Source organism: Euphorbia lathyris, chromosome 5 (assembly GCF_963576675.1).
Source record: "Euphorbia lathyris chromosome 5, ddEupLath1.1, whole genome shotgun sequence".
In the NCBI taxonomy this organism is placed as follows: Eukaryota; Viridiplantae; Streptophyta; class Magnoliopsida; order Malpighiales; family Euphorbiaceae; genus Euphorbia; species Euphorbia lathyris.
The window spans coordinates 83,340,429-83,351,479 of record NC_088914.1 but is presented as its reverse complement, the minus strand read 5'-3'; the positions used below and the strand labels follow the sequence as shown (position 1 = coordinate 83,351,479).

General features: G+C 34.3%; 1 non-coding gene across 1 annotated transcript; it reads left to right on the top strand.

Moving 5' to 3' along the window:
* The first annotated feature begins 2,963 nt into the window (after positions 1-2,963).
* Positions 2,964-3,070, top strand: LOC136231559 (small nucleolar RNA R71). The gene has a single exon (XR_010689932.1). It is a non-coding gene; the product is annotated as a small nucleolar RNA R71 (small nucleolar RNA).
* Positions 3,071-11,051: the final 7,981 nt, after the last annotated feature.

Genomic DNA, 11,051 nt, shown 5'->3' with positions numbered 1-11,051 from the left:
GACCTAAAACACATCCGACAACTAAATCACTTGCATCACACATAATTTCAAATGGTAAGTCTCAATCGGGTTAAGCAATAATAGGTGCACTGACTAAAGCTGTTTTTAATGTTTCGAAAGCTTTAACGCAATCTTCATTAAAATCAAAGGTGGAATCTTTCATGAGTAGATTAGTAAGTGGTTTGGAAATTACAGAAAAATTCTTAATAAATCTTCTGTAAAAACCGGCATGTCCTAAAAATGATCTTACTCCCTTAACAGTAGTTGGAGGGGGTAATTTTTCTATTACTGAAGTTTTTGCTCTATCCACTTCTAATCCTTTTTCAGATATTTTGTGACCTAAAACAATTCCTTCGTCAATCATGAAATGACATTTTTCCCAGTTTAATACCAAATTTGTTTCTTCACACCTAGACAAAACTTTATCCAAGTTTTCTAGGCACGAATCAAAAGAATCTCCATAAACTGAAAAATCGTCCATAAAAACTTCCATGATATCTTCAATGAAATCATTAAAAATCGCAGTCATACAACGTTGAAACGTTGCAGGTGCGTTACATAGACCAAAGGGCATTCTCCTATATGCAAATGTTCCGTAAGGACATGTGAAGGTTGTTTTATCTTGGTCATCCGGGTAAATGTATATTTGAAAGAATCCGGAGTAACCATCTAGAAAACAGTAGAAAGCATGACCAGCTATCCTTTTGATCATTTGATCAATGAAAGGTAGAGGAAAATGATCTTTCCTAGTTGCTTTATTTAGATTTCTATAATCTATACAAACTCTCCAACCAGTGGTGGTTCGTGTAGGTATTAATTCACCTTATTCATTCCTTACAACTGTTATGCCTCCCTTTTTAGGTACACAATGGATTGGACTAACCTATTCACTATCCGAAATAGGGTAGATGATTCCATTGTCTAAAAGTTTAGTAATCTCATTTTTGACTACTTCCTTCATATTGGGATTTAGGCGTCTTTGCCTATCTGCTTTAGGTGGCTTATCTTCTTCTAAGTGAATTCTGTGCATTACGATGCTCGGATTAATACCTTTTAAGTCTGAAATTTGCCAACCCATACTTCCTATCCTATTTCTAACAACTTCTTTCAATTTCTCTTCTTGATCTTGTGTTAATTTGTTAGAGATAATTATAGGTAGAGAATCGCCTTCCCCTAAGAAAGCGTACCTCAAATGACTTGGTAATTCTTTAAGTTCTAATTTAGGTGGAACTATAATCGAAGGCGGAACTGGTCCATCTTCTCGAATCAAAGGTTCTGGGTCCTTATCTTCTAGTTCCGCACTCATTATAGGTTCTATTATTTCTTCTTTTTGAACAATGTCATTTACACATTCTTCAATTAAATCAAGTTTCATACAAGCGAAATCCTCCATAAGATATTTCATCGCTTGATTCATATCAAACTCAATCTTATCATCTCCTATTCTTAAAACTACTTTCCCTTCCAACACATCAACTAGAGCACGTCCCGTGTTCATGAACGGTCTACCAAAGATTAGCGGACAATTTACGTCATAAGCAAAATCTAAAATAACGAAATCGGCAGGAAAAATAAATTTGTCAACTTTAACTAAAACATCCTCAATTATACCGTATGGTCTTTTAGTGGTTTGATCCGCTAATTGCAAAACCATATTGGTACGTTGGATGTCTTCTTCTAGGCCTAACTTATTAAAAATAGATAATGGCATCAAGTTAATGCTTGCTCCTAAATCACAGAGACAACTGGGAAATTCAATATCTCCCAATTTACACGGAATGGTGAAACATCCGGGATCTTTGAGTTTTGTGGGCAAATTGCTTGACACAATCGAACTGCAATCTTCAGTTAGCGAAATGGATGAAATTCCTTCCCAACTGATTTTCTTTGAAATTAAATCTTTGAGGAATTTACCATAATTGGGAATTTGCGTAATCGCATCCATAAACGTTAAATTAATATGCAAATTTTTAAGTTTGTCTAAAAATGTTAAAAGTTGTTTATCATAGTCCTTATTGCGGACTTTGTGTGGAAAAGGTGGTTTGGGTAAAAAAAATTTTGTACTAGAGTCAATTGGTGCATATTTTTGTTTTAATGTATCTTCTTTGGGCTTTGGTAAATCAGTTCCAGGTAAGGTCGAATTTCCGGGCATTTCCGGGTCTAAGTAATTTTTCCCTGAACGAAGAGTGATAGCCTTAACATGCTATTTCGGATTTTCTTCCGTATGGCTTGGAAGACTTCCCTCTTTGCGGGATGGAATTGATTTAGCGAGTTGTCCAATTTGAATCTCCAAATTATGGATGCTAGATGATTGGTTTTTAATAAGCTGATCGAATTTATTCTCGATCCGTTTAAAACCATCGTCGTGATTACTTATTTTTCCACTCACAGCATCAATAAATTTGTCGATTTTAGAAGATAAAGTGCTAATCGTATCTCTTGATTGATTTTGATAATTAGCACTACGATTTTGACTAGCATTAGTATTATTATTATTATTATCTCTCCAGTTAAAGTTAGGATGATTTCTCCACCCAGGATTATATGTATTGGAGTAAGGGTTATTAGGTTGGTTTTGCCCTTGGACAAAATTTACCTGTTCAATTTCACTCATACCTTCGTAGTCCACATCCGTTTGGATTGGCTTACCATTAGAATCACACGGTGCCATAAACCTATCAATTTTGTGCGATAAGGCAGAAAACTGGGCTTGCAACATCGCAACTGGATCAAGATTCACTATACCTTTAACTGATGACGTAGTTGAGGATGATGGTTTCGCTAATGGTACGTGTCCACATTCCGCGGGCCACATACTGCTGTTGATTGCCATTTCCTCTAAAAGTTCTCTTGCTTGGGCAGATGTTTTCTTCATGAATAACCCTCCAGACATAGCGTCCAATGAACCTCTAGTTGTAGGATTTAGTCCATTATAAAATGTTTGCATTAAAAGTTCAGCGATCAACTGGTGGTGTGGACATAAACGTTGAAGTTCTTTAAAACGTTCCCAAGCCTCATAAAGAGTTTCATTATCATTTTGAGAAAAAGATGTTAACTCTTTAATGACTCTTGCGGTTTTTGCTAAAGGAAATTTTTTTGATAAAAATGCTTGGGCTAATTGCTCCCAAGTCTCAAATGATGCGGCTGGCATAGAAGTTAACCATTCTTTGGCTCGATCCTTCAAAGTAAAAGGAAAAAGGCGAAGTTTGATTGCTTCTGCAGTTACATCAGTAATTTTAAAAGTGTCACAAATTTCTAAGAAATTTGTCAAATGGGTGTTGGGATTTTCATTAGGTAACCCGTAAAATGTTACGTTATTTTGCAACATATTAAGCAATGTTGGCTTAATTTCAAAATGGTGTGCATTAATTTGGGGTCTAACTATACTGTTTGTTACACCGGCCACTCCTGGCCTAGCGTAATCCATAAGTGTGGCCATAACTTCTGGCTCGGTAATTCTAGTTTTTATTGGGGTTTTGTTTTTTTTCTTTTCTTTCTTGTTCTTTTTAAGAGTTCTTTCAATTTCTGGGTCAATAGGATCTGGTGACGTGCCTGAACTTCGAGAACTGCGCATGAACCTGAAATTTCGCACGAATCGAAACTACCTACAAAACAGAATTTGAAAAATAAATATGTTAGTAATTTAAAATAAATAAAATATAAAAGTTTGAATAAGTATAAATAAACCTAGATTCGAAATAAAACACGAAAGATTTAAAATTTTGTCGAAAATTTTGGCGTTCCCCGGCAACGGCGCCAAAAACTTGTTGAGCGATTTCCGCAAGTGCACGATATACGCTTGTAGTAATAAAAGATATCGATCCCACAGGGAACGTTTTTCGAAACAAAACTTATTTATAATCGGTTAAATTTACTTTAAGGTTTATAATATGGAAAATCGTTTAATCGGTTTTGGTTTTGAAATTGCTAGAATGAGAATTAGGTTAGAGTATGAAAACGTTAGAAAATACTCTGATTTAAGAATGAATTTGCAAGATAGGAACGTTTAGTACTTTTTAGAAAAGTAAACAAATGTATTTGTTTGCATTAAGCAAAGAAAACAACTTTAAACTTTGTATGGATTATAAAGATGAAATAAATGACGGAACCTCTAATTATTTGGCTTTGAACATGACAAAACCCTATCCGGGATAATTGCCCTTAATCAAATTAAAACTCTTTCGAGATAATAATTTGCCTAAGTGTTCAACAAAGTTTCCTTGTAAAGATTTTGAATTAAATACGTTTTAATGAAAACACCAGCATCCACTTCAGATCCTTTACCAAAGTGCTGCATAACAATCTATCGAATAGAACGGACTTTATTAGATGAAATATAAATTGATACAAGTTTACAGAGAACATGGAGCATGGAAACATTCGACGGCTTGCAAGTGAACGGGTTGTCAATCCTTTCCTTGGGTTTCGTTAGAGTTTGTCAGGCTCAGGGGCGGATCCTCTACTCAATCTTCTCGTTGAATCTTCATAATAGAGACTGGGTCGGTCTACTACCAAAATGAAAACTAAATTGGAACAATGTCTAAACGCTACTAAACTTGTTATTATTGAATAAACAATGTGTGTACAGCATATTGCTTTTTACAGAATCGAAATCTAACTTCTGAATCACTTGACTCGGAATTTCTGCATAAATTCTATACTAATCTCTTTATTCTACATATCTTCAACTCTCCATCAACTCTTTATTTATAGATGTTGAAGAGTCTTGATTGAAGTGTCGTGTCCGTTGTGAAGGATCGTATCCGTTGCGAAAGGACGTCTTTATCCACCCGAACGATCGTGTTTCGTCGAAAACGAAAGTGTGTAACTAGGCCTCTACAGACTCCTGCTCGTACCAAGAATGTTAAATTCTCTACCGAGAATGGGGGAGCATCAATTGGTTTTCAAACGAAGGGAAGGAGAAGCTGAAGAACGCGTGTCGTGACCGAGAATTTGGGGGCCACGGTCGCGGCACGGAATGTTTTTCACTTCTTCGGCTTTCGTTCTCGTCCTTGACTTGGCCTTATTAATTTTCGTCGTCTTCGACTCCTTTTGTAGGGTTTTTCTTCTGTTTTTGTGCTATTTTCATTCCTATTTGGATTTTACCAAATATTTATGTACCTTACAAGAAAGAAACATAATCGAGAGTAAAAGCTTTCTAAACAGTTATAAATAGCATAAATTTGTAGCAATATTGATGTAATTATTGATGATATTTTAGGTATATTTTGGGCTTAACAATAGTCTGTTTGGTCGAGTCATAAGCAGTGTCGTCTAGGATACTGATTTGTATGTGCTAGGTGATATTTTCCAAGGTAACACAGTTAATTACTCAAAGATTTTGATGGAGGGATTAGTTGCCGCTTCTCGTTCGAAGAATCGGACAATAGGGTTTGGGAATATTATATGTGGAATAATCCTAGGAACCAAGGGATCAGTTTATGTTCCTTGGACTGATAAGGAACCATTTCCCATAATGAATTACGACTTTCTGGAAAATGAGGGACTTGTAAAGAGAGAGTTTCGTTCTGGTCCAAAATTTCTTTCTACTACAGAAAGGGAAATCCATTCAAGCGAAGATTGACCGGGCCACTGTTCGTCGTATTCCAATTCATAGGGATACTATTTGAGTTTATGTAGTTTGTTTGTAAATAGTGTACATATGATTGATATTTTAATGCATTGCTGTTTTTATGTAAATATGTACTAAGGTATTTTATTGTATTTCTTTTCATTATGATTAATAAAGTGCATTAATTCTTTCCTTAATTTCTTTTATTTAAGGAACAACCTTTGGTTTTCCTTCAATTTAATGTTTCAGTTTTGTTTATTTCAGTTTCAGGAATTAATACTTAGCATTAATGTCACTTAATTACAAGAGGAGATGAATTAATCATGTTGATATTGTCAAAACAGTCCAATTTTTACCCAGAAATTCCAGAATCTCAGTTGAGATTCTGAAATCTCGGTTGAGACAGCAAAAGGAGTAAATTTTCAGCGAATTTTAGCCCCCTGCAAGCTTGCTGTCGCGACTGGTATGGCGGGATTTGGACATATTTTTGCACTAATTCCTATTTTTACTCTAATTACATACCTATTAATCTCACCTATTTAATGCCTATAACTTACACCTATTTATATCACCTCTATTTACACCAATCAATCATCTTTAACTCTTCCCAACACAAAGATTCACTCATCTTCCCCATAAATCTTTACCCTATTCATCTTCTTCTTCCCTAAACCACCACAATTATCTTTACTCCACAATTTATCTCTTTCAAATTTCTTCATCTCTTTCACCAAATTTCACAAAAAATGCCTAGACAAAAGACAGTTGCTAACAAACCCAGAGCCACTGAAGTCAATAGATTACGGGTTCAATATGGAGCACCGTTTGATATTGCAATGGAGGCCGAGGGGCGTAAATTTCGTCGTTTTTCTAATAGCAAGATAGAATTCATCGACATGCCTTTTCTCCATACTGATACGGTAAACGTCTTCTCTTTTACCGAACGTATTGATGAATTTTTATCCGTTCTTGGTTGGACAAGATTTGCTAGTATGCGTTTTTCTAGTAATAAATCACATATTAGGGAATTTTTGGTCACTCTAACTTATGATAAGAAGAGAGGTATTATTTCTTTTTGAAATAATGGAGTTCGTTTTGAAGTCGGGTATGCGGTAATGGGCCGTTGGTTTGGTTTTCCTACTAACGATTTTTACTCTAAACCAAAGAAGTTTGATGCACACACGGTTTGGCAATCTTTGACCGACCTAGATGTTTTTCGTCCGAAGAACACATCTAGCAAATTAATTAAGGATAATTGTATCTTTTTCTTTCACAAATTTTTATCCTTCTCTTTATTTGGTCGGGTTGAGAGTTCAAAGGTGCAAATCCGTGCCTTGTTTGTGTTAGATATTATTTTTAAGAATTTGACCGTTGATAGTATTGAGATGCTATTTACTAATTTAGTTCGAGCTTCCAAGTCCCGTACTAAGAAGATACCAATGAGTAATTTAATTACCGGCATTGTTTTGGGTGCTCGGGGTGAATTACCGGAGTATCAAAATATGCCTCATGTTGGTTTGCCTTCCTTGGATATTACGGCACTTCAAAGAGCCAATTTATTGAAGAAATTGGGACCACCCTCATTTATCTCCTATGAAGATCGTACAAGACGTGTTTTTGCTACTTTGGGTGGTGAAGCTTCAAGTTCTCAAGGATTAGGTGCCTAAAATGATGACGAAGAAGATAATGAGGAATTTGATGAAGAAGAGGAGGAGGAGAATGTTGATGCCAATGCACAAGAGCAAGCAAATGAAGAACCAAATATTGAAGAACAAGTTGGATGGCATCATGTTTTGACACAAATGAACGAGCATAACCGTCACATGAATTTGCGGTTAGATGAAGTCATTGCCAACAATACCGAAATGAGTTCGAGGATAAACACGGTGGATGCTAATATCACTAATTTGAGACGTGAGCACAAATCTACTCGTCGCCGGTTGCTATCTTTCTTCCGACGCCAAGGAGTTGAGACTACGCCTTCACCACCGAGTTCACCTTGATAGGTTTTATCCTTTCTATCTTTCACTCATTTTCGTTATTATGTTTTGTTAAGTTTGGTACAATATTTCTATTTATGTTTGGTACAATTATCTTTATTTTTAAGTTTGATTGTTATCGTACCATATTTTTTCACATTCGTATGGTTTAATTTCGTACTATTTTTCGTGTTTTATCGCTTTTTGCACCAGTGAGGACATAGTCCAAATTAAGTGTGGGAGGAGATATTTCATATTCATTTTAATTTTAAGTACGAATGAATGCAACGAATGAGAATGAATGCTATATATTTAAGTATAAATGCATGTTTTTATTAATGTTTAAGTAAAATATATAATGCAACATTTTCAAAACAGAAATGCAACATTTTTATATGAAGTGCAACATTTTTCAAAAATAATGACAATTTTTCATAAACGTAAATTTTTTGTTAAGTATATATTTCACATGTTTCAAACAATTTAACTTTCAAAATAATGTTAAATATATTTTAAGGTTATCATTATCGTTAGAAATAATATTTCTATACGGGCCATATTTTACAAATATTTTTACAAATCTCCGAAACGCTTTTTATCAAAACGTCTCGAGTAAATGTATATAAGTAAAATTTCTTTAGTTTCAAATCTCTATTTTATATCATGAATTCATGCTAAATATAAATCTTATTTTCAATTTTCAATTAGGTTTATAGGCATAAATCAAACTAACAACTTTAGCTTTTTAGCTTGGTATGATTTTCGTCTTACATTAAAAACCAATTGAAGTTTTTAAGGAAACTTTAGCCATAATACATGTTGAATTTCAAGTCAATATAGGATGAATGTGCTATTTTTCTTTTCCCAATTTTTAATTTTTCATTTTTATAACTCATATTAATTAAATCAAGTAGTCGTATTCTTAACTTTTGGCCACGATTGAGACCAACCTTATCACAATCGAGGTATGAAAGGGAAGAACATTAAGTACCGTTTACTTTTGGCCACGATTGCGACCACCCTTATCGCGGTCGAGGTATGAAAGGAGTGTTAGAAATTAAAGCAAAATTAAACGTGTTTAAAGTTTTAAGTAACGATTGCGTCCACCCATGACATGGTCGGTACCTCTTAAACGAACACAAAAGCAAATTAATTCATATAAAGTCACGGACGAGACCACCCTTATCACGGGCGTGACTAAGCAAATATATTAAACCTAAGTCCTTAATAAATCTACATTTGTAATAGTTTAGGTTTGGGAAAGGAAATTTTGTGCTTTGAAATGCCTTGAGACGAAAGATTAAAAAAAAACATGCGTGCTTACACCGTCCCGAATACTTCAATATAAAAATTGAGATACAAGACGAATGATATATCTCTTTTACACTAGCTAGTTTGATACTTTGCGTATAAATTTACCATGAAAAGTTTATCTTTCGGTTTAACTAAGTGTGGGAGTTTGTTAAGCCCAAAATATACCTAAAATATCATATATAAATACATTAAATTTACATTGAAATCGTGCTAATTATATTCATTTAGAGTACTTTTACGTCTTTATTTACTTCTTTGATGCAAGGTACCTAATTATTTGGTTAAATCCAAATAAGAGCAAAAACGAGGGAAAAACCTAAGTTACGTGCCAAAAATATGTATTAATCAGAGGACCGACTCAAGGAGACGAGAAGCAGCCAAAAGACGGGGAAGAATGCCCCTGTCGCGATTGAGATTTTTAGAATCTCAGTCGCGACACGCTTATGCCAGTCACCTGAAATTCGAAGTTTTTAGCCTTCCTCCGTGCCCCCTGCCGCGACTGAGATTCTCGGAATCTCATATGAGACAGCGAAGAATTCTGCACAGCTTTCACATGTTTAAATCCAAAAAACACGTCTGTTCGTTTGGATAAAAGCGACCCTTCACCAGCAGACACGTCCCTTCATTTACAACCCTTCACCAACTATAAATAAGTGATTCATTTCAGAATTCAAGGGTGGATTAAGGGTTATGAGAGTTGTTATGTTGAAGAAACTCTGACTCAGAAATGAGTCAGATTAGTTTACATTTATGTATAAACAAACTTGATGTACACAAGTTGTTATTAGATTAGTTATAAACACAGTAGTATTAGTTTAGTTTCAAAGGTTGATCAGAGACAACTTTTCATTCTGGTAGTGGACTGACCGGTCTCTATTCCGAAGATTCAGCGAGAAGAACTAACGGCTGAAGCGCAAAGAGGTCTGACAAACATACGGAGTTTGAGGGAAAGATTGACAACCTGGATCTCAAAGTTTTCGTCAAAATGCTATCCATGTTTCTTCCTCTCTGTTAAATTGTGAAGATTCACAATTCACTAATAATATATTTATTTCATTCAATACATTCTTCCTGTTGTTATTTTGATATTGTTCTGACAAAATGATTTTCAAAATGATAAATTAGTGTTTTTATTCAAACGTTTTATACAATCATATTTATAAAGAAACTTTGTTGAACACTTGAAAGAATTAGTTTTTACGGAAGATATGATCGTGACCGCGGCTTATCGGATATAAAATACTAATTTGATTAAGGTAGAAATCTGCTCCGACCCAGAGAGATTTCTACGGTTCAAAGCCATTTAATTGCATAAATTCTTGTATTATTACATATTCATAATCTTACCAAAGTTATAGTTGCTTTCTTTGCTTAATTGAATAAGTTTTATACCTTTGATTTATTCCAAATGCGAAAGCGTTTGTCTTGTAATCAAAATCTCAAGACAGAATTGTTCTCTAAGTTCAATATAATATTCTCATCTAATCCTAATTAATCCAAACCAATTAAACGATTTTCTTTAGTCAAACCTAAAGACGTGAATAAAACTGAATTAAAATAAGTTTTAGTTAAAAAGCGTTCTCTGTGGGTTCGATATCTTTTATTACTACAAGCGTATACCGTGCACTTGCGGAAATCGCTCAAGAACTTCGCTAGAATCCATTCATTGCTTAAAGAAGCTCAAGACGAGTCCATTAAGCATTTGTTGGTATTTCTTTGCACGATTCTTCATCATAGGTCCAATTGACAGCTCCAACAACAGGTCATAATAATATATGCATTCCGTGATATTATCAATTTCAGCACATGTACAATTAATTTTTCTTTTTGTTACAACTTTTATTCTTCTATTTATCCAAATTAAATATTTCATTTCGCCGCGAGTTTTCCAACATCAACTTTTGGGTATTTGTATCAATGTATCCGTTTCCATGAAATACAACAATACAATATAATGCCATTGTATTTTTTAATAACTTTTAGTAGCATCCAACATAAATAATAAGATAGTTATTTGAAAAGAAATCAATTCCTATGCAAACAATATTGGAAAAATAAAATCAAAGGTTTATTAATAATTCAATTTAAAATCCAATTCAAAATAAAAGATATGTTATATGGATTAGGTCATTTACCTTTTATGAAGTTGTTGTTGTAGAGGCATCACCTAGAATCATAATTGGTCC